Source organism: Patagioenas fasciata, chromosome 8 (genome assembly GCF_037038585.1).
Source record: "Patagioenas fasciata isolate bPatFas1 chromosome 8, bPatFas1.hap1, whole genome shotgun sequence".
Taxonomy (NCBI): domain Eukaryota; kingdom Metazoa; phylum Chordata; class Aves; order Columbiformes; family Columbidae; genus Patagioenas; species Patagioenas fasciata.
The window spans coordinates 21,343,882-21,368,979 of NC_092527.1; the positions used below are offsets into that span (position 1 = coordinate 21,343,882).

The window sequence follows — 25,098 nt, forward strand, 5'->3', positions numbered from 1 at the left end:
AGCATTCCACTGTGCTGCACCTACGTGAAGGAAATTACTGATGGAGTAACTCATATCTTCTGACATAAGAGGGGTACTTGCAACTAAGTGAAGGTAATGAGGTTTTTCTCTAAGTCCCTCTTCATTCCTCTTGATTTACCATGCAACTTTGAATTAAAAGAGGGAAATAAGGGACGGGAAAGAGAGATCCTCATCAGTTTTAGTCAAGCCTTGAAAAAGGGGAGGTAAGACTGCATCTAGGAAAGGCAAATTGTCCCAAAGTTATTTTTAATTCTGCTGGTTCTCTATCAGTAGGTACATGGTAAAGTGAAAGAAAGGATAGACCTGTCAAGAAGCAGTGGTGAAGGAGACTCTGGATCACCCTTTTCTACCATGAATGGGTCAAAGATCAGGTTCTGAAGATTATTGATTAGGGCCTGTCCGGGTGGGGAGAGAACATCTGTTCTTGTTCTGTCATCCTCTGCCCTGCTGGGAATGAGGGGGATGGAATGTACTCTTCAGGCTGGGTGAAGCGGGAGAGGGGACAGGGGTGAGAACCAATGTCTTGTTTACAGTTCTCTGTTCACCATTTCTCAACCTGCTAGCACTGAAACACTCAGAATTTTCCAAAAGGCTGTTTGAGCATTGGTGTGAAGCCTTGCACAGGAAACATGCATTTTCTTAGGTAGACCAAAAAGTCCGTGATTTGCTAGCATGGTGATGAGGCTTCTTGTACAAGCATGAGGTTGTGACCAGCACAGGATTTAGAAACCAACTTTCTCTTTGTGAGGCTCTTCTGCAATTTAAAGGAACTATCTGGCAAAGATGGCATCAGAGCTCTCTTTTTAATATGAAGAAAAATTCTGACAAGGAGAACAGTACCAGACCTTAACCTGGATTATTTAGACAAGAAGTAACCAAAAATAGGCAGCATCTGTGCTGCGATGTGAATGGAAAGCAGTAAATATTTATCTGTCCTTTCCTTCCCTTTGAAATATACACATAAGACTCTGCTGTCATTCAAATAATCTGTGTTTCTATACTAACCCATCTCTTTAAGGGAGACATCTATTTCCTATTGCAACCATACAGAGGCACTGAACTAAAATATTTTACATGCCTTTGCAGGCCTCCAGGAAACATTAAACACACAAAGAAAGACAAACAGCTCTGAAACCCCTGTGTAAAATTAGGAGCAGAAAAGGGAAGCAAAGCTTGTGGCTGCTTTTCTCAGACCCCATCTGAAAAGAACCTCTAGTCAGTTTGCCTTTTTTTTTTTTTTTTGCATAAAAGTATCTTGTTTCTCAATATTAATGAAGACCAGCTGTTGAACCAGCAGGGCCGGTGGGCAATTTTGCCTTGTGCCACACAGTGAATGCTTGGCTACTGCAAGGGTATTTTTGGAGTATGTCTCTTGTTAAAACAAAACAAAAACCACACACCACAAACATGATTGCACAAAGTATTTGATAGTTACTCCTCTAAGGACAGCCATTACCCAGTGATTGTCTGCTTGCCATTGAAAAATGCTATTTGACAAAATATAAAAGGCGTGTATATATTTAGAATACCTTTGCTACAATAGGATGTCTCTGTCAAAATGCATTATTTTTTGTAACTGTAGGCGAAGGGAGAGGGAGCAGTAAATAGGAGTAATAATTGCTGAAATCGTTATGGAGAAACCCCTGTTCCTGAATAACTTTGCTCATGAACGTGGTTATACTGGAGTCAACAGGGAAGAGTTCCAAGTGCAGGGATTTGAAAGGCAGGCCATGCAGGTCCTGCCCTTGAGAAGTATGAAGTCACTTCAGGATGACTTTTAAGGTTAGTACCTGACTGTCAAATTGTGGTTACTAGTCAAAATTTCCAAAGTGCTGTGGAGCTTTGGGCCTTAATGTACACAGTTAATTCCCCATCTGTGAAATGGACCTAATTATACAGACAATATCTCATTAAGAGATATACAAATCTATAAAGGGTGAGTGTGATGAGGATGGAGCCAGGCTCTTCTCAGCGACAACCAATGATAGGACAAGGGGTAATGGGTTCAAACTGGAACATGAGGTTCCACTTAACTTTGAGAAGAAACTTCTTCTCAGTGAGGGTGACAGAACACTGGAACAGGCTGCCCAGGGAGGTTGTGGAGTCTCCTACTCTGGAGACATTCAAAACCCACCTGAACGCCTTCCTGTGTAACCTCATCTGGGTGTTCCTGCTTCAGCAGGGGGATTGGACTGGATGATCTTTTGAGGTCCCTTCCAATCCCTAGCATTCCATGATTCTGTGAAGGACTGTTGTGAAAATTAGGTAAATGCGAATAGAAGAACGGGCACAGTTGTGGCTCAAAGATCCTTCTGATGCAGTGTGCTGCTCTGCAATGGTCAGTGTCCCAGGTCCAGAAGGAGGGTTAATGTAGAGTGCAAATAAAAATTGCTACTTCACCGGGATATCTGCACCTTCTAGTAACTTGTGGCTAATCACTTCCCATGCTAATAGTTTTATTTTTGGCTTGTTCTGTCTCTTTTTTTGGATTTCATTTTTTGGGCTTGCTCTCACAGTGGACTTCCACAAGATCCTGGGGCAATGAGCTTTGCAGTCCCATTATGCGTGATGTGAAAAAGTTCTTTCTTTTGTTTGCTGTAAAACTTCTGCCTAAAGATTTTTACGGTTCCCCTTAGTTCTTGTGTTACCAAAAGGAATGAGCCACAGTTCCTAGATTAGTATTTTTGGTGCCTTTCAAGATTTAATGGAGCTTTCTCATCTCCCCTCTGCCAACGCTTTCTGAGGCTGAAGAATCCTCACTTACTCAGTGTCTCCTTGTCAAGAAACAGTTGAGGAGCTTTCATTGTTCTTACCACCCTCCTCTGTTCCTTATCTAGTTTTAACTTTGAGGTGATAATCTGTAAGAGGCATGCTCTCAATTCAAAATGTTGCTATTTGTGAGCTAGTACTTGTTTGCTTGGAACTTCTTGTTGGGCAGTCATTTCAGATGAATTATTACATTACGTGTAGACTTAAGTGTTGTAAAGCACACACGTACTAGTCCTTGCAGGGAGGAAAGAGAAGATCTTTTAGGGATCTGTTTTCCCCTGGTAAGATGTAATGATTTTGAAAACGGAGAGATGACTATCCAGTATGTTATTTCTGAGCTGAGTTAGAGCCAATTTCTTTAAGAGCAATGCAGAGGAAGGATGAAATTCAGAAGAAAAATTGTTTTTCTTACTGAGATTCCAGTACTAAACCATTTTACACCTAAGAAACTTAATCAAAAACTGCCCGGACATCCTCTTCCTTTTTACAGCAGCTGTTTCCACTCTGTATTTTAATGAGTGGGCTGAGCTAAAACCTTTGGGGAAGGGCTTTCCTCTCCCTCCCCCTCCTTGGCATCCCTACGTAAAAGGCTGCACTACACTATCACGCTCTGTGCTTCTGTTGAATGAGTAAATGTGTATGGCTGGACAGTCCAAAGGAAAGGCTACATCATGTTCTCAGCTGATTAAGCTCTTTAATGTAAGCTTTTAAAAATTGCCCTGGATATTCAACTGATGTGATTTTGGCTGCGAGAAGTAAGTATTTAAAACCCTGGAAAATTGAAGATCTTTCCAATATTTTCTAAATTTTCTGCTATAAATAACTTGTGGTGTATCTGTTGGTTTTGGAGGTGAATTCTGTTTGAATGACTTCATTTCACATTTCCTGTTAACTGTTTATATCTCTTCTGTATGATTTATGAATTCCCTAAAGTTGCATACTGGGATTCTTGAAGGAAAGTGACTCAAATGGTGTTGTGTATGATGTGTAGTGGAAAGTATCAATTCCCTTTTATGTATAACAAAATGAGACTGACTTATCACTACAGATGTTGTTTCCAAACCACTTTTGGAGTCCCCTATTTCTTGATTTCTCTCTGCCTGCTTTTTTTTTTTAATCCTGCTTGTATAGTTTTATTCAGTGTCTAATCAGTCCCTCTTATGCGTGCTGAGAACATCTGCTTTGCAAGTTTCTGTCTTCTTTCGCAGCAATACAATAATTTCTCTGTCTTTCATATGCTTTCTCATACAAAGCAGAACTGAGAAAATGGTGAAAGCAGTGGCACTTTTTTTTGTTTTTTTCCTTCTGGTTTTCCTTCGGCACAAGATTACATTCACTGAGCTCAGCAAATAGCAGAATTCCCTCTGGAGTACTGGGAAGCAGCCCAAACTCACTGTAGTTGCATTTTGCTGGACTATTCTTGTAGCAGGGTTTTCTTTTTTCCTCTCTCTCTTTTATGGTCTGCTGAAATTCTTTCTGTTGTAACTGCGTTCCTGATTGATTCCATTCTCAGACAGGCATCTCTTGCCTGTTAAATTCCCCAAATGGACAGCCTGAAACAAAGGTGTCTAATTTTTGCCATGTGTCTAGTGGTGAATTCAAGTTGAGAATTTTTTTTACTAAAACTGGGAGTAAGATGGGCTCAACTTCAAGCCTTCTTAATAACTTAACTATTTGTGGCTGAAATTATTGTCTTAATTTAACAGAAAATTGAGACTGACATTGAGCCTTAAAAACGTAAAGTTTGGGTTTGGTTCTAGGTTTCTCTGCTGCAGCTGGAACCATTTAGGGCCAAACTCAAACCTGATGGTTTGATTCAATAATTAGTAGCACAGTTAAAACATTTTAAGTGAGACCTTGAGTTAGGTTTGTCTTGGTTATGCTGGCATAAATATGGTAGAATTCCTTTCATTTTAAACTAGTCGGAAAAGAACTACAGTCTTATACACACCTAACACCTTGAGAGTAGGATTTAACTGGAACTTGAAATAATACTGTGGTAAAAATACTGAAATGGTCAAAACAGATGATTTCACTGCATCACCTGTATTTATCTGTATAGAAGGCATACGCTGAATTAAAGATCTACTGAAAGCTTTATTAGGAAAGAGTCACATCTATCACAAAGCATGTCTGTTTTACCCCAATTAATCCACGGAAGTGAGGTCTTTGTCTCTTATTTTTGATTGTAAGTTCTGATAATATTTGAATGAAGGGAAACGGAAATATATGTGTCAATGTCCCCTACTAGGCAAGCCGCAGTAGTGGTTAGCACATGAATATGTTTTACTGTAACTTTCTAAATTATTTTTCGATTCCGTTAAAATGTGCTATCTCTGTATGTGGTAGATTCTCCAGAGCGCATAACTCAGGGGTGTCCTGTCCTACAAGAAACCCCATCCAGCCTATGACTTGATCAGTTTCTGAATTCCCACAGTTGCATGTTTTGAGCTCCCAAGACTTACAAGACACACTTACTTTTCACGGAGAATAAATGCTAAAGCCTATCATTTCACCAAGTTATGGGAAGCTTTTGGCACTCAAATCTTGCTAACCTGTTTTGCAGCTCACTCTGAGCTACCTCTTCAGCGTCTTCTGCCTCACTCAGTCTCCTGATACCTTCTGTGTGACAAAATAATTTTTAACTCTGCTGTTTCTGATGGTGGAGTGAAAAGAAAAATGTTGGAGAAAAGTGGATAACAACAAATTTGGGTCCTCTGTAGTGACTAAGGGAGAGTAGTTACAATGTGAGAAGATTTGCAGGGAGTATTGTTTAATATTTTCTTTTGCATGACTTGTGAGTGATTCTCTAAAAGTTATATACATGAAACGAATGTATTTTATGAAGAATAGGGTACTAATTATGTGTAATGATATACTTTCTTGTGGTTAGTATGCATAGAAGTACTGAAGTAATTAAAAGGTATAGGTGAATTTTTTGTTCAGTGTACTCATTATTCTCATTATTCCAAATTTATTCATGTTGTGAATCAGGGAATGATTGGAAAAGGAGGGAAGGTGGAATTTGTAGAAATAATCATTAATGATGCCATCAGAAATCAAATGTCACTAGGAACCACTTTGGACCTCTTGTTCTTTGCTTTTTTTCATCCCCATTTTTTTTTTGTGGTTGGGTGGATGAAGGGTCTCTTTTTGATGGGGATCTGTGTGGCTGTGAGTACTGACATGCATCAGGTTCCATGATAAGGACCATAACTTGGATTTACAGCAACTGAACTGAGACGTCAAGTAACTGCATTTGAAATCAGTTTTTCTGGATTGACACAGCAGTAAGTGAAGTGTCTACTCTTGAGAAATCCTGCTGTGGTTCAATTGGTGGAAATGCTAGCTGGAATATTCCAGGAGCATACAGCAAATAAATGTCGATCTGGTTGTTTTGAGGTGGACAGACTGAGTGCTTAACATGGTGATAAAAGTGCGAAGCTTTGTAGAGTATTGATAAATTTTTGCAGTGCTTGATAAGGAGACTGGTAGTTTTAGTTCTGGGTCTTTTTAATTGGGAAAATGAGTCGCTGCTCTGTAGTACATTGATTGCAGAAGGCTCGGAATAAAGCTCAGATTTCCTGAATCCCAGTTCCTCAATGAGCTCTTTGAGAATCTGAGTCCTGCTGAATTATCTTGAGGGTGGAAAACTTACACTGAATTGTGATTACTTAGCAACACTCTGAATGGGAACATTCTAAAAGATTTGAAAGATGTAATCAGAAAATCTGTTTTTCATAAAGGCAAATCTGGTTGATGTGTGTATAACATCTTCTAAAAATACAGAGGGGGAGAAACGTATCCATTACTTCTATTTGCATCTTACAATATCACCAGGAGCAGGATATTGTCCGTGGTAAATCCCACGTGCTTATGGGCCATGTCTTATCATTGTGTAAGCTTCCACACAACATTTCCTGTATCCTGGATCTTTCTACAAAGTTGTGTGTGGTGCTGTTTTGTTTTGTTTTTCTTGCCCTCCTTTCTCCTGAAATGTCTGTTTCTTACAGGGGGGAGGAAGGCTGCTGCAGTGTTCTCCCCAATGAGTCACGTGCTGTAAGAGGAGATTGTAACTTTACGTCGTATTAGAGCTCTTTACATGATCAGCCACTCCTAAAAATGGCAAAACATCACTGTTTCATGCACACTCTGAAGGGTTGTAAATAAGAAACTATCCAAAAATACCATAGGTTTTGGCAGGGACTATCATATTTGGCAGGAAATTTGTCTGCAGATAACACACAAGACCATAAAACTACTAATTCAAATGTTGGGTCATTCTTTTTGTTTTTGTTTTTTCCAAAGGAGATCAAAAGGTTTCCCACAGTTTTAAATGTGATAATATGTATTTGAATTGGTTTTGGGGCACATTGCATGTGATTAAGTTTATAGACTTGTCTAAAACCTCAAATTGTCAGCTCCTACACACAAATGGCAACTCATCTATCACATCTTCAGTAGCAAGGGAGACAGGCTGTATCAGAGACATTTAAAATACTTTGCTTTCGTATTTGCCAAGTTCTTTTATTCTCTGTAGGTTTTAATGACTCAGACCTCTGAAATCTCTTCCATACATGGTTAAAGTGTAACCACTGGTTGGGGGCGGAGGGGGAGGACAGAGGGAACAACTTACTGAACTGATAGAGTTTTAAACAAACTTGGGTGGTTTTCTTGAAACAGCGTTTCAGTCCTAAGTCATACATATATATCCACACACACATTCACATTTCTCAGCCCTAATCATGCTGGAAGCTGGTAGAAGTAAGTGTCAGCATACAGTAACTGCGGTGTGTTTGCATCCAGCAAGGGTAGCCAGCCTCCATCCTACATCCAGGTCTATCTCCTTAGGCAAGAACCTTTTCTGGGGTCTTATTTCTACAAGATACCTTCAGCCTTTCTGCCTTTGTCCATCTTTTACACAGGTGTTAATGAATTAATTTCGTCAATATCACCTTGTTTTAACAGTGGACACCCACTGCAGGTCTGTGTCATTCTGCCTTTAAAATAGTTTAGCACAGAGAGCACTTCATTTTGAGCAGGTTAGTAATGGATTGTCGGCAGAACTATAAAATAAAATATTTTGCATCCATTCACTTTTTTTTGTAATGCTCTTTAAAATAAAGTTCTCTGTGTGACTGCATCCTCTTCCAAGCAAGGTATGTATTTGGAGAGGCTGATTTGATCTAGAGCTCAGTAATGTTGGACAAACTGAGTTGTCATCCTGTCTCTGTCACAAGCCTGTTGTGGCATATTGGTCAAATCATCAGCTCCTGTGGGTAGGGTTTTCGAAAGCACACAGTGCTTATGAAAATCCATTCCCGTTGAAGTTGACAGAGGTTTAATTCTTATTTCCACTAAGGCTTCATTAGACTGCTTGGCAAGTTCAGGATCTTTAAAACTCGGCTTTTTGTCCTGCTGGAGGGATATAAAGGGACCCTATAAAAATACAAATCTGCCCCTAGCAATTTTTCTGTGAACTTCAGTGGAAGCAAAATGAAACAAACAGAACAGCAATTTAAAAATTTCGTTTTGTGCTTTTTCATTTCCCCATTCTTATAATAAGCCTATTAACGTGCAAAAGCAAAGCTAATTTAATGTTTGCACAGCAGTTTGAAGATGTCCAGTGCTATCCAAGTGTCAACTTGTATTATTAACTTGAACTAATTGGTCTACTGATCAGTGAAGAATCTCTACACGTGTGTTCTGTATCTCTGAGGAGCATACCCGAATCCAAGTAATTTAGTTTTATTAAGAAAAACACTGTAAAGATCATGAATGTAACAGCCACAAGTGCATTATGGACTTCTGATGTGCAGGGCTGCATCGTTGTGGGAGGGTGTTTGGTCCCATGTTAATCATGCTGGAGGTCACAAGACTGTTGATGAGAGCCAATTTCTTTCTGTCCCAACACTATGCCAATCTATTAGTTGCTCATGGCATTTTGTAACAGACCCTTGTGAAAGTTCACAAAGATATGAGGATCACTGTCCTATAAATGCCATGTGTATTTTGCAGACTGATAATGGAGAGTTTTGTTACTGCAATGATCTGCCTTTACTGCTCCTGTTGACATTCAAGAGCTCAAATTAATACCACACCCTGTAGCTCAGAATAACATTGCTCGATTTGTATTAACGTGCTAACAGAAGTAAAAATAAAAATATATTTTAAGGGTGTTCTTGTTACATGAGCTGAGGTGGTTGTTACATACATTGAGAGACCACTATAGTAAGTGCCAATTTAATAGGAACACAGGTTGCCGTACAAATACATGCTAACAGACGCCTACAGACCCGTGCTTGCAAGAAAAATCCCTGCCTATGTGAGCAACGGCCATGCTGTTGGGAGACTTGTTCATGAAAAGGCTGTTTGTCTATGAAATTGGAAAATCAGATCCTAAATAAAGATTGGAACATGGTTGTTCTATGGAAGTGGACGGGTTATCTTGAGGCGTAGGGCTTTCGCTGTCTCTTCAAGTAAGCATGGTGCAAAAATCATCATGGTCTAAAATTTTACTTCAGGAAACATCTCATTGCATTTCCATTCCTTAGTGCTGTCTCTGGATTTACATGGTCAATAATGTACATAAATCTTTCATGGACTTAATCTGTGTTGCCTTCTCATGGTGGTGTATTTTTGTCTCTGTCAACATTGGAATAAACAGGATCTGCCAGAACAGATTATTAAATACAGGTAATGATATTGACTGTTTCTGGAATGTGACCTGATTTACAATTAGAAAAGCCAACTGAAGTTTGTTAATGTAGGAGCAGTAAAGCAGGTTGGAAATGAATGTATCAGCACTTTTGTGATAACTGTAGCTGGCTGAGAGGACTCCTTACCATCTCTGATGTCCAGTGCGGCATACGTTCAGCATCTTGTGTTTAAATGCATTACACTTCACTGGCTACAGTATTTTAGAATTGGTACAGTTTTCCAGATACCCCCGTACTCCAAAGCGGTTGTACTCAGAGACCACCAGTGATGAATAACCATCCTTAGGACTCTGGCTGCAACCAGGGTGCAGATTTATTCTGAGAAATCTAGACCCAAGCTTTGCTTTTAAGAAAGAGTGTCAGAGTAGAGAGGGCTGCAGGATTTTACTCACATTTGAACACTTGGCCTCCGTGGGACCTTTGGGAAGGTGAAAGGGTGACCATGGTGTGAAATTGCTGGTTCAGTGTTCCAGACCTACCACTTTTACCAAGGAACTGTGCCATCTGGCATTTGATTAGTTATCTTAATGCTATGGGATCCCAAATATTCTAACAAAGCCTGGTCTGTATTTTAAGTACAACCTTATTTCCAGTTCGGAACTGACACCTTCAGCTGTGGTGTTTGCACCGAATGTGTTTGGGCCCAAACAACATCTCTGCCAAAACACAAGCCTCAGCTTTGAAACCCACAACTTTAAGCCTAATACAAGCTGACAATACCTAACTGCATATATGCTGTTTTGGTGGGAAAAGAAATCTGTGTGGCTGTTGAGTGCCAGTTGTTCCCTTTCTTTTGTAAAGGAATAAGGATCTCCATATAGCAGGGAGTGTGAGCAGCCATGCAAATAGGGGCTGCTGCCTGTGTGCTGTGATCTAGATCTAGCTAGTGGCCATGATTGCAGGTGTTACCACCTGAGGCTGTGGCAGAGGGTTTATTGCTGTGTTTGCTAGGAGGAGGTAAATCTTACTCCTCTGTGTTTAAAAAAACAAAACAAAACCAGCCTTCCCCCCAGATGTAACTGTCTAGATGCCTGCATTGGGTTAACTTTAGTTAGCTGAAGTGGATCTTGTCATTACTGCTTATCTCTCATGTTCGTGCATGTGGATGTGTCCATGTTTAGAATCCATGGCATCACTAATTTTATCTTGAGTGAGGATTACAGAGTTCATGTATGTGTGTCGTGGTATGCAAGCCACGCTTTAGCAATGTTTTCTTCAGGATAGTCTTGCCGCTGGCAAGTACTGGTTAGCTGGTCTGGATGAGAAATAGAAAGTAGAAGGTCATGAAGAGATAATTACAGCTGCAGCTCTCGGCAACATCTAAAACTTCTGAAAAATTGAAAATCTGAGTATCTCATGCTACAAATGCTTTGGATGCATGGTAAGCTTGGTGTTTACTTGGAGCCAAATGGGATTTCACCTTTTTGCAGGTGCAGTTGCCAATTAAGAATGAACAGTTCTGCTCTGAACATGTCACATAATTGTTCTGAAAACTTATTGTTATGAATTGATGTCTCTGAGATCTCTAGTACTCTTTTCGCTGTATTACTCTTGTCTATGTGGCTCGTGAACTATCCTGTAAATATTCTTATAATAGACAGGGTCTTCCTGTAATGTTAGTGTAATTATATGATATTGGTATTACAACAGCAGTTTAAAGGTCCGGTACTGAGCCTATTTTGTAAGATGATGTGCAAACACTACCTTTGCTTAAAGAAAATATTACAACAGAAGCTGCTGTATCTACTAGGTTTTTTTACCTGTGTATCTTAACACAGAGTGAGGGAAAACTCTTTAGATTTACCTCCTGGTCTTTTCCTTCACTTAATATGTTTTTGTTTGAAAAGATAAACCGCAGATCTGTGTGAAAAAGAGAACTGAAGACCCGCAATATGAATGTACTAATGTCTCTGTTCTAACAAAGAACGTGAGTATCCAGAGGAAGCTAAGTATGGAGTTAAATCCATTTAGTGAAGTCCAATGGCACTTGCCTAAGTGGTGTGCTGCCTCTGAAGCCACCCACAACTGAAGCTATTTACATCCTCAGAGCTCTGGTAATACCTAATTCTCTTTAGTGAAAGTGATCATGTGCAAAGAGTCAAATAGTTGCAGGAGTAAATTCTACGTTTTTAGGTTTTTTTAAACCTGGACCTGCTGGCATTCAAACTGTACTGGGTGTTCCTAAAAAAATGATACATGGGAAGAGCCAGTTTGTAGCTCCATCAGGAGGGCTGGTCTTCTGTTTGTGTTCATTTTGTTGAGGGTGGGAGGGAAGGAGCTGTAGTAAGATACTGCCTGTCCTTGTCTTCTCTTTTTGCATTGGTGGGGTAAGAGAACCCGGTTTGACAGGCACGTTGAATTCATTGAGTCAGGGGCCTGGTCTGCCATGGGCAGCAGCAATGTCAGATTCCCCTCTGCCATCTGCTGAGCCGCTTCACTGATGGCACCTGAGCTGTTTCCTGGTGGGGCCAGTTTGGATGGAAGGTGCTTCCACGCGTGTGTGACAAGTTCATCTACAGGGCACTAGGCAGTGAACTTGTTTTGCACAGTCCAACGAAGTTATGGTATAGAGGTGGCTTCTGTTCACTCCTGGACTGGTTTCAAGATCCTTTGTCATGGAGTAGTTATTATATAGAGAGTGGTTCTCTTCAGAGTCATCCAATTTCTTCATTATGATGTTGTTTATGTGCTTCTCTAGGCACGCTCATGGAATGTATCTGTTGAAGGGTGTCAAGACTTCAGTGTGTAAGTGTATTAATTAACTCTTAACACCTGGACTGTAGACATGAAACCCCAAATCACTTTGGTTATTTAGAAAAGCAGAGCCTGCAGAGGCCTTGCTGTGTTATTAAGGATGCTCTTCATAGTTTCAGGAGTCTACTGGCAATTGCCTGCACTGTAGACACAGTTCAACAGACCGCTTGCTGGTTTCCTTTGAGACTTTAGACAAAACACCCTTCCTGTGCTTCAGTTTCTCCATTGACAGAGCAGGGACAACTCTTACATAGTCATAGCAATAGGGACTTCTCTGCTTAGAGCTGCTGTGAAGTTGTTGGGATGATATATGTTATAGAAATGTATAATTTTGTTCTTACTGAAATGCAGCATTACCATTCCCATCATAATTCTCTTTAAGGAAGGGAGCATCAGGACTTCAACACTCAGGAGTTCTCTTACTGCATCACCAAGCAAGTTGTTGCTATTTGTAACAACATAGTTTCCATTTGTCATGGCAGACTATTTCTAAGCTTTGTTCATTATTTAGGACTGGATTATATCACTTTATTTGTTTCTGTAGAAGCTTTCATCAGAAACCAAGTCCAGATGTAGTGGGTTGGCAGTAGATGAGGTTGAACTACCCAAGGTTTTGCTGAGACTAAATAAGGCTTAAATATTTTCATTCTGTTTCCTCTTCACCTTACTTATCGTGCTGGCATTGATAGAAGCAAGGCTGCTTTCCTGAGTGTTGATCACCCTTCTGCATAGTCAGTAAGTGCTGTTAGCAGTGTTTAAAATACAAGTGACTTGTTGATGCAAGAGAGACAGGGGTTTGAATAGCTAACCCTCCTTGCTTTGGCAAGCCTATTAAGATGTCAAGTGGCTCATACGGTGGGCAGGATTCCGAGACCTGCAGTAGCACAGCCCTGACATTTGGAACTGGCAGCCAGCCCTGAAGGGAACAGCGTGCTCAGTCTGTTTTCACAGTGATTTTCCTCACAGGTCTATATCTGGTAATAGGCTGCCACTGACAATTTGCATGGCAATTCGGACTAATTGCCAACAGTGTTGTCACCTGTCACAAACAATTCATAATCAAATACTGCCTCTCTGCAACTCTGGGCAATTACCACGAGTGTTACAAGACGTGTTATAACACACCATGATCGGTGAACAACAGCATTTACTGACTTTTGTCTTCTGCTTCCTGGAGAGTGCTGGTGGAAGCCCACTTGCTGCAAGACGTGGCTACCTCTGGTCCACCCTTTGTTTCTGTATGCAGAAGCCAAGAATGAGGGATGGTTTATGCTCGGAGTGGGGTTTGTGACAAAATACTGCTTTAAGGGCATTGATACCCAAAAAAGGGCCTCCTGGCAAGGCAGTTTGGCTCTTAGTCATCCTCTTGGAATATAAGACACAGTCTCCTGTTCCTCAGACTAAGGTCTTAAGAGCAAATGGGCTTTATTGAAAGTGCTGTTCTGATTTTTAAAAGTTGAGTCAGTAGAACAACATGACTTGGCATCTCATTATAGAGAGGCTGGGGAAGGATATTGCTTGCCAGATATGCAAAGCATTCGTGTGATTTACTTCAGCAAAGATGCGAAATACATCCTACTCAGTCTGAGCTAAGGAGGAACCCTGGGGAAAGTGCAGAGCTTTGAATGGCAAATGGAGAGTGGAAGAGCTGTGAACCCCCAAGGAGATGCCTTGTCTCCCACCTGCTTGAGGCTAGCCTGTGGTGATGATTGATCTACCTCTGGACTGAACTTCTAGGACAGTTCTCTGTGTGACACAGTAGAACTATGAGATTTGACAGAAGATAAAACAGAGTTTAGGCTCCTGTTTCAGAAGAGGTCTTGCAGTATTTTGTTGAATGCAAAGTGCTGTTGGAACTTCCTGATGCTGTTAGGGCAAGTGCTGCTCATCTGCTGATAGAGAGGTCTATGATTTGTGATACAATTTAATTACGCATGAAGATAAAATGTCAACTGTTCTGGATTTGTTTGTTTCCTTAAAGCTATCATAGGAAACATCTCAAACACTGCAAGCTAATTAACTGCACATACTGTTTAGTTACCAATATAAAATCTGTTGTGTCATCTTCTATATAAGGACTTTTGACTTCTCAAAGCTCTAAGTTAGAAGTTGTCCTTTTGCTTATCTGAGGGTAGGCTTCCTGAATACTTTTCCATGAATTACACAAATAATGGGGAGAATAAAATGGGCCAATATACATCCAAATTTGATTCATAGACGTTACCAGAGTAGAATTTTTTTCGTTGCAGAATCTCCTCTCCTTCTAGGAAACACATGTACCAGTGACCTCAATGAATCAGTCAGTCTTCTATGGAAGATCTCATTCTGTACAACTAAGATAACTCACTCTCAGATATGTAATCTGAACTGCATTGAAATATGTTTAGTCACCCACCTCTTCACAGAGCACATGCAGCATTCCTCTTCCCTTGTTACTACATGACAATTTTCTGATAGCAAAGCAAGAGAGGATTAGTTTGTACAAGAAGTCGGGTCCACATGAAGAACACATCACTGGTACACTGTGACAGAAGTGTGTGCGTACTGTGAATGTAAGTGATGGAAAGACTGCACTGTCTGGACAGAGATCATTCCACCTCCCTCATTCTCTAAAAAGAAACAGCAAGATACCAGTGCACAGATATAACTGCACTGAAACAGCCTTGGTGGAGTTAGTCATGGGTCACCAGTACCTCAGCAGATCTGCTTTCCTTTCGTCAGCTGCCTCCTTTTTCAAGGGTCCTGGTCTTATTCCTGTTAAACAGAGAGCTGCTTTTTTATTGCTTTTGACATGGGGCTCAAGAATTCACATACATATAAATGATTTGAAGTCAATGGGTGTTTTGCCATAGAGTATGCCAGGTACATCTCCTGAACATCATCATCAAGATGAAAAGGTGTGATACTTGCATGTTCAGGGGACTGTGGAAAGCTGTGGGCCTGGCTCAGAAATTCTTCCACTGTGGAAGTGACTTTGGGGTGAAGCTAAAGCTCAACAGAGACTGCTCATGTAGTTACCCCGATGTCATGGATGTGCCTTGATAGTCTAAGGAGTGCATACTTCTAACTGTCAGAGAGCCTCCTTAGACTGTTCTGTTGAGCCCTACTTTAAAAAACAGAAGTGTCTGGCTTAATAAACTGTGGGAAACAAGTAGAAAAATTTTAATTATTGCGATAGTTTATTCAGCTTCTCTTGGCATATAACATAGCTGGGAGCTTCTATACTCTATGTGAGCTATGGAGAGTTTAGAATGAAATAGTTTTCCTTCTAAGGTTTGAACATGTTTCAGGGGTAAAATATTTTGGCCATGAGCATGCATTACAAATGACTGTGTAACAGTTAAGTACGGTCGTCTTCACTGCATAGAGGCCTCGCACATTTTAGCAGTCAAGAAACAAAGAACCGGGTCTGTAATGCTGCATGGCTATTGATGTTGATCTTTGGAATGGGGATATCTTCCTAACTCATTCCAGTCCTACCATGCCATGAGCAGCGCTGTTTGCTCTGATTACAGGGAAGTGTGGTGGAACAATGTTGGCGTGTGCTTGCTGAGGACTGGAGTGCTATGCCATGGCAGCTCTTAAGATCCTGGCAGCTTGGCTAATGGACATTGCATGTCTTTGTTAGTGTTTGAACATCTGTTTAGTTAGTAAACCCCAAGACAAATGAGTACCTTGCTCTTTTCAGGACAAAACTAATAATGTTGAAACAACTTGTTGAAAATGTTTTGGCCTAGCATTATTATAGCTAGCCCAGCTGTGTTTAATAAAGCCAAGCCCGTTTTTATCTGAATGGATGGGAAAAAATTATTTCTTATAATATTATAGCCAAATACAAAGCAGCTGAGTTACTGGTCTTCTGAAACATGGGTCACGTTTACTATGGAGTCATGTTCAAAAGGTCTTTCTAGCCCTTGCTGTCCTGAGGAGATTGCTTGAGCCGAAGCAATCTCCGCTTCTGAATGCATGGTCAAGCTCTGCCTAGCAGCCCCTTGGCTAGGACAAGCAAGCTGCCTACATGGGGAGTGTCTGCTAAATTCCTCACCTTAGTTTAAAAAAATGTGGTGTGATAGATGATACATGGGTGAAAGGAATGAGAAGAGAGTTTATCCTGTTTCTATTAGTATGCTTGTTTCTCCACAGCACTGATTTGGTCTAGCCCATGAAGCTCCATGAAGTCAAAGGAGTCTTTAGGTATAAATTTCAATCCTTAGGTCTGAAGAAGAGGCTCTGCACGAGATCTGGTGAAGAGTTAATAGAGAATTAATCTAACCAAGATGTGGCCTCATGAGTGGCAGCACTGTCTCAGGTTGAAAGTTTTGACTTGGATTAAAGGTATAAATGTTTGCAAAGACATCTACAAGAGTAGCTAGAATTTTATGCAGCACTGAATAAAAAACAAGCTGAGTTTTCTCTGGGTGTCTAATGCCAGATAAATTACTCATGTGCCTTTCTTGGATTTTAATACTTTTTTTTGTTTTTAAAAATGGAAACATGGACCAGTGTCACCTCAGAACCATTTTACAAATCACAACAGTGCTGGATAATTTTGTCGTAGTCAGCCTTCCAACAGTATCCTTCCTTTTTTTTAGAATTCTGCAACCTTATTTGACTGTTCTGTCCGTGCTATCATAGATATCTTTGCTGCTCTTGTCAAGTGCATGGCTTAGTTGTCTCTTGGCATGAATTTGTAATCTGCCATATCTTTTGTCTCTGAGTTTTTTTAATGATATGTCTGAAGAGTTTATGGTTCATTTGAGTATTTGTGAGGTGTCCTCATCTCTCACATATTTAATGACCATATTAGGGAAGCTTGGAAAGCCCAGAGAATCTAGTTTATAGGATAAGTTCTGAAACTTCAGTATGCTTACAAAAGTTAAAAAACAACTTGACTTCATGACTTGCATTTTATGCAGAACTGTAAACAAGAGGAAAGTAATCAAAGCCTGGCTGGCTCACAGATATGAATACTTCAATAATATCTCACGGGAAATATTCAGAATCATGGACAGCATCTATTCTGGTGAGTGACTTTTTGGAGCAGGTATAAAGATACATAAGTCATGTTGTCATACTACCCTTTCACCATCCTGAGTGACACCTCTAAAATGTGAGGGGCCAGCATACAAGTGCAGGATGCAACTGTATGAGTAGGCATTGATGTTGTTGTTGGTGCTCTTCTTGCAGATAGAGAAATTTGGAGAGATGTTCTGTACCACCTGAGCAGGTGTACTCCCTTCTTAACTGGATTACCATTATATCTCACATGCCATGGCATATTTAGCTACGAAGTGTATCTGCCTCTGTATTTCGGTAGAATCCCAATGAATAGAAGTACTTTCAAAGCAAGAAGTCTTTTGTGGTTAATATATTACAAGGTACCTGGATTTTTAAATGGAACCAGGATCTTTCTAGGCCATTTTGATTTTTCTTTTGTTCTGAGGTTTTGAAAATGTTTTTCAGATTATTTTCTGTAGCCACAAAGAAGGCTGAGGTTCTTAAACATTCATATGGTTCTTTAATTAAAAAAAAAGGGGGGGGGGGAGGCAAACAGAAGAAAAAAGAAATAACCCTTTAGGGATGGCTATGCCTACTCTGCAAGGTGATGGAACCATGACAGCTCTTCTGCAGTGGATGTACAGTGCTCACTTCTGCACAAAGTGCAGGTAGTTATTGGCTCCGGAGGATGATGCTGACAGCCTGGGCCTCCGGAGGCCATAAATAGGGCCTTGAACGGGATGTCAGTCTTTAGGAATGTGAGAAGTAAACACTGCCTAGTCCTGGTGTATATTTACAGTAGAAATACCCACATGAACATGTAATTGATCTCACCTGGGGACCTGGAGCAGCCTGCCTTGTGCCTAGGAGCACAGTACTGACATAGCCAGGTAGCACCCAGTGCAGGGCTTGCTCACCTATCTCTATATGCTACTTCAAATGTTCTTGAATCAGCATGTGGTTCCCCTCACCCCAAATTAAGTGATTTCATTTAAAGAATCGTGAGGGGGTTTTGTTGTGTAAGAATATATGTTAGAATGACTTTCATTTGCCTTCTGGTTCTGACTGGTTCTGATTCTTCAAGTTTGGTTCTTCACCATGAGTGTCAGTAACTCCCTGCTTTTTATTTTGGAGGTTGTTTTTTTATTTATTTTAGATGAAAGCTGAGATTCTCATACAATCTTCTGTTTCCACCAGGAGAGGCTTTATGAAAACATCTCACATTAAAAGAGCTGACAACACCATACTGGATGTGCAGTGCCCCAGGGTGTATCAAATAGGGAGGTGTCATTTTGTGTTGTGTCCATTCTTAACTGACTAGGAGATTTTATATGGTTTAGAGCAGCTTCATAAGTGATTGTGGACAATTCTGGATGAGTTCAAGCTTTGAGAATCCCCCGGGACATTTTTGGTTAAGGACTGAACATTATTACTTGACTAGAACTATGTGAGAAGACTTCAGTATTTTTGCAGCAACATTTTGGAACTACTTCAGTTGCTGGAACAGTGGATGTTAAAAATCTGGACTGGTATTTTAGCATCAGAGCTTTGTTGAAGTCAGGGTGGCTTTTAAAGCCAGCTTACAAGAAATGGATCTCTGTCAAAGTTTGTACGTTTCGTGGTGGTCTGAGTATGAAGACCAAAGGTGGAGTTTTTTGGTGCTTATCTTCATTCACAGGAGCAGACTGAGTCACAGCTGGGGCAGACTTTAGCGGGGAGAAGGACTCTTGAGCTAAAGCAAGCGGCTTGCTGCTGTGCTCATTAGCTTTCCAGCTTGCTAGAGGAACAGAAATACCTGTTGTTATACCAGACAAAAGTGTTGGCTTACTGACAACACAACACAACACTTCTGAGAAGAACCTGAACCAGTGCTCCCCCACGGTTTGGACCCCTTTGTCACACACAAGACCATGGAAGGGCCAAACAGGAATTTTACAGCCTTTTTAATTCCAACAGTGACTCAGAAAGGGCAGATCCTGCCTGAAGACACAAGTACGAGGCTGCAAAAATGGGAGAGAGTGATGCCTTTGGGCTGATTATCCTTGTAACTCTTCATGTAGCTCTCCCAGCTCTACGTATTATTTATGTTAATATAATTGTCTAATCCTTTCTGAAAGCCAGTGAAGCTATTTCCCTATAGTATTCCCTCCTTGCCCTCTGTTAATGAATTCCTCAGGCTGATTTCATGTCACCTTTTACAAATTATTTTTATAAAAGAATATCTATTACATTTAGTGCCTTTTTATAGTGTGGAGTAAGATAAATCGGCACATCCAGGTCTTGCTTCACAATTATTCATTCAGTACTTCACTTGCAGCCTGAAATCAATCAGCTTTTCCTCTTTTCTTCTGTCTTCTCCAGCTAAATATTCCTCTAATCTTTCCTTGTAACCTCAATGTATGTTTGTCATTTTTAGTCTCTCAAGCATTCATTTAATTCAGTTGTCTAATCTTTCAAGGTTCCTCAGTATTACTTAATTATATCTTGGTCAGTCAGTCAGATTTTCTGGGCAGCTGCTCCAAGAGTCTGCTCGATTCTTCTGTGGCTGTTGCCTGGAGCATGACAAATCCCAGCCCAGGTAATGATGTGGTCCCCAAGACTTAACAGCTTCCATGTACCTGGTTCAGGGCTGCTCCTTGCATTACTACCTTTCTGTTCTTGAGACAAGCAGAAATTACCTTAAATCACATTTGTGGGCCCCTACCACCATAGATAAGGTGCTGCATAATCCAGCAGCAACCAGCACAGCCTTGAATCCGCCTTGTGTTCCCCCTTTCAGCATCCTGGAGCAGTACCCTGCACTGTGTAAGTAGCTGTAATTCTGCATGCTCTGGTCCAAGCACTGATCCTATGAGAGCTGCTGTTTAATAGGTTTTAGACTCCTACAAATGTTGTCTGAGCAGGAGATTTTTCTTAGTGAGATGTTTTCATGCATTTTAAGGATGCAATCATACTTGATGTAACTTTGCCAGCTACTTTGTCACTTGCAGTATTCAAGTACAAGATACAGAGTTGGCAGGGAATCTCATGAGAACTTTTCAAATAATGATTACAATCAATTTTCTTATGTATAAAGACATCAAAACAGCATGAGGTTTAAAGAAATATGAAACATGAATTTGTTCTTTAGAACAGGAAGCATTTCTCTTTTCCTGCAGTCCTGATTGAGAGCCTTAGCATTTGCCCTTTGTTCTGCCAAGAACGGATCATGTTTTTCAGGGTCTAATTTCTGAGTTAAAAGAGCAACAAAGAGAAAAAGAACTCCATTTATGAAGTCTTGGTGGAAAAATAAAATAGGCAAATATGCAAACGGGGGAGGGGGTGGGGTGGGTGGTGTAAGCGCATGTACAGACAGGGATAGAAGCAAGAAATGCAACTTGCTTACATGAGGCCCTCGCAGTTTCATTCCAACATGGAGCTAATGTACAGAGAAAGCAGAGGGACATTTCACATCAGTTACACAGCTCATGGACAGTTACGCCCGTGTCAGCTTTTCTATGAGCTGATAGTGACCCCATGCAGTGCACCGTTCCTTTCCTCATTTCCATCTGTTCAGCATTTCACAGTTTCTTAAATCACTGGAAGCCTGCTATTGATTTTTAGATGTGTCCTAAGTTTGCTGTAAATTTTATACAGTGACCTCATACTGCTGGAAAAAAAGATTTCGGGACACCTTCAGCCCAAAGGCTGCCCTTAAAAAAATGGAAGATGTTTGCAAATCGTTGCAACCTATTTATAACCCTCTGGTAATGCTAGAGAGGGAAGAGAAACACCACCACCTTTGTGGTTATTGACCTCTGCAGAGTAGATCTTTTTCATGGGAGAATTCAGGCACTTTACCTTTTGTTCTCTGTATTTTGGTGTATGGTTGTCTCTCTTTCGGTACATGCATGGCAGCACCAAATCATAACAGTTGTGTCTGTCTTTGTCCAGCACGTTGTGATTTCATTCACAGGCAATGCAGCTTCTGCATTAGATCAGACAGATTCTGCTCTGGCAACGGTACATCTGCCTGACATGCCCCATTGCTCCTGCGATCCACAGCTGAACCTGTTTTATGTCATTCCACCGTTCCTTTTCTCAAATCCATCTGTTTGTCGTTCCGGAGTTTCTTGAGTAATGGACACACAGTGATTGCTTTTGAGATGTGTCATAAGCTTCCTTTAATAGCCCCCTTTGCCAGGCAGTGCAGCTGGAGGATACAGTAAGGGGGACTGACAACTTATTTCAGCTGTTCTGCTGGAGCAAGTGCCAGTGGCTCTTCTGTGTGTTTCCCCACTCGCTGTCCGCATTGATTTTCTATTGTTCTTGGCAGATATACTGAGGCCTGATATTGCAGCCACTGAAAATAAAGGGGGCCTCTTCTCTTGAAGTACTAGAACAAGAGAGATTTTTGAATTAGAGAGATAAGGAAAATAAGTGCTTGTACTTTAAAGGATTATTGATATAAAACCTAAGGCAAGAAACTTACTCCTGTTCTGAATTTTGCATGCTTCACCCTTTCTGTGTTCGTTGAGGTAAAATTCATTACCATAGTTGTTAGCTGTGAAAAGTTATATTCACTGTGGAGTTAACTCATGTGGCCAGATTTAAAGTCCCAGCTTTATTTACAGCCACTTAATGTTTGCCTCAAGCTGTGATAAAGATCTTACACCTTAGGGCTCCAAGTGATTTGCATAGAGGTCAGGCAGAAATAAAATACTGTCTTCCTTGCACAGTGTTCTTGAGAAGCAGAGGGAGGATGTGAGAGGAAAAGGCCCCTGCTTTCCACAGGAGTAGTGGGCACTGGCTGTGGCCAGGGTCAGAGCGCAGGGAGCGGGGATCCCTGCAGCCCCGAACTGCGGCTGCCGCCCCCTCCCTGCATGGAGCACCTCTCTACGATAGCAGCATTTTCATCCTTGGTGCAAAGCCTTCCGTGAGTGATATTGCACAGGGTGGGGAGATCATTCGCTGCCTTTGCTTTCTCTCCCCCTTCCCTGCTGTGGGTCTTTTTTTTTTCTAGGCAGTTAGATAGTTCTCAGCTTCTCAGAACCGAACATGGTGAGGGTGACCTCAGCGCATTATTGCATTATTTTCCCTCTCTCCCTGGAATGAGGGGCTATTGTTTCCTCCTAGAGAAGTGTAATCAACACACTGCCCGGAGACCAAGTCACTATGTGTTTGACCCTTTGCCTTGGTCACTGACCCACATTTCATTCAAACACATTGGTAAATAGTGGTACTTCTTATATCTTTAAGATTTCTGTAACAGATGGGGGAAGGTTAGAATTGGAGGTATCTCTTACTATTTTGGGGCCTAGGCTGCCTGCCAGTTTTACTTACTGAGAAGCAAGTGTTTAGTTTTGTGAGTATGAAGCGTGTGACTCATTCTCCTCCTTGACATCCTTTAATACATGTACTGAGTGGTGATGTACATGAGGATGCATTGAGGCCCTCTTGAGATGACAGCACTCAGTGCACTTTAATCTCTTCTGGAAAGAGGAAATGAGTTAATCTGTGGTTAAACATAGAGGTGACGAAAGAGGTGGAAAGGGGGAGGGGTTGACTATAATCTCACTTAGGTTGGGGTCAGTTGAGAGTAACCTCTCTATCTGGATGGTATTACTCTGGGCTAAGTCTTGTCTCACCTCTGCAGAGCTGACAATATGGGCTAATGGAAAATGGCAACAAAGTGACAATATGCCCTAAGCTCTGGTCGCTGTAGTGTTGTTCTTTCTGCTCATCCCCTACATCTTGGTGACACCTTCCTTTTTACCTTTGAAGAGGTAACCAATGGGTAGTAGGGGTAAGCAACTGCACATTGCTGAAATTTTATCTTAATGACGAAATCTGAGAGTGGATCAGTGTTCATCTACAAGCTTGGTTCTCTGTGATTATCGTGAAGACGTACTATGTTCCTTTATTTTGCAGTGTATGTTTGTTATCTGTTTATTCCTCTCCTCAACTTTGAGATGGAGATGAAGAAGAATTGAGAATGTGGGATAACTCCTCCATAGAAATCCCCTTCTCTTCTCCCTTTGTGTGCAGATGCATTCTTGAATTCTGTGTTAGACTGAGAGCTACCACTGGCCATTCTCTTCAGCTTCCTGCATGTTTATATTTTGATGTTGTGGTTTTTTGTTGTTGTTTCTTTGGGGTTTTTTTGTGTGTGTGGGTTTGTTTTGTTTGTGGATTGTGTTTGTTTTGTTTGTTGTTTTTGTTTGTTTGTTTTTTCTGGGGGCGGGAGTGGGGGAAGACTGCACTACTGTAATCTGAAGTGGTCTATATTCACTGCTTCTGAGTGGTTTCTCTCTGTAAATGACTGCTGGTAGGCTGTGGGCTGGTGTGTCCAGCCATAAAGCCACACCTGAGCCAAGAGGGTGCTCTGCGCTGCGCTGGCACTGCTACCAGGCAGGTGTGCCGCCTATGCCGTGCAGCTGTGTGCTGCCTGCCCTGCATTGGAGAAGACATGAAATGGATTTGGTGACTCATTTGGGCTGATAAAAGCAGACTTTTGGGCATGGGCTGAACAAACCCAAAAGAGGAATTTCAGCAGCAGCCAGGAGTTGCTTCTTCTGAGAAGGCATCTTGAGCTAATCTGATATGTGCTGACAGTATTTTCTCAACAGAGTTGAACCCAAGTAGTCCTTGTGAGGAATTTGCATTTGGAGATCACATACTATATGAGTCGTGTTTGTTGAGCGGTGGGTGAGGAAAGCCACTGGTTTACATAAGCTTTCTAAGAAGGAAGGTCTGTCCGTTAAGAATTCTTTTTAATATTGGAGAAAATCTAAACCAGTTTCTAGAGAACAAGAGCTACCCTAGAATGTACTTGTCTGTCTTCTGTTGACTTCACTAGGAATCACATGCTTTTGCAGGATTTGGCCCAGCATGTGGATTAATAACAGCATCACTGTTGTCTTCACTCTTCCTGTTGGCCCGAAGCAATGTTCAGTGAGTCATTCCAGTCCGCAGACACAGACTGAACTCTGGCCGTCTGTCCCTAAGCAGTCCATATAGATCACATACAAACTCTTTCTTTGGTAAAATCTAATAAACTGTCCAAAAGCCAATAACATTAGAGATGGCTTATCAATAACAGGTTGATTATCAGTGTAATCTTTGCTGCACTAGCTGAGGGTGGGATTTATGTTGTGTTTGATACTTTAAAAGCCAGAACTCACAGGATGGAGTGGCTCAGATAAGAAATTTTTGAAAGATCCATTGATAGCTCTTCTTATCTGAACCACAAGTCTTATGACTTCCAGAGTAGAAGAATGTAACCATATCTGAGACCGAGGACAAGCATCAACTTAGCAAAGAGTTGCTCAGGTTGAAGATAGTGACCCTTATCCTCCCTTCCACATTGGTATCAGTACAGCAACAAGCAGCAATGATTGACTTCACTCACAGCTTTGCCAGCTGAAGAGTGCATGTGAACACTGTCTGATCAGCATTGCGAAAACAGGTGAGCTTAATTTATCTTCCCCGGTTGTTCAGTTTAACTTGGTGGATTCTGCCTTCTGCTGATTATGGAGCGCTCACATGGACAGTCCTGCTACCAGCACTGTGGGGAGTGGTAACCTTGAGGAGGCTGGATGGTGACAAGCAGTTTTCAATGGAAACACCTTCAAAAAGATAGGGGTCAATTTTCAGCCTTGGAAGCAGTATAGACCAGTGAAAAGAGCATTGTGCTAGGAAAGTGGGAGCTACAGTTTGTTCCTTGCACTGATCCTGGTGTTGTGTGATCAGGTTAAATCCCTTCTCATCCATGCATCTGTTTCCCTTTCATCTGTCTGGTCCGTTTAACCTCCTTGGAAAAGGGGTTGCCTCTTCTTATATGGACAATGGCAAAATA

General features: G+C 41.2%; 1 protein-coding gene across 4 annotated transcripts in view; it reads left to right on the forward strand.

Annotated features, from left to right (window-relative positions):
* The window catches only part of SORBS1 (sorbin and SH3 domain containing 1), a 171,193-nt gene that overhangs the window by 55,265 nt on the left and 90,830 nt on the right, over positions 1-25,098 (forward strand). For 2 of the 4 annotated variants that reach the window (XM_071811857.1, XM_071811858.1), the window contains exon 1: positions 3,381-3,545. The exons of 1 other annotated variant lie outside the window; for it this stretch is intronic. The gene's annotated coding sequence lies outside the window, so the exon portion shown is untranslated. Of the gene's footprint in view, positions 1-3,380; positions 3,546-17,267; positions 17,287-25,098 lie in introns of those variants that run through there. One more of the 4 variants, XM_071811856.1, reaches the window with a different exon arrangement.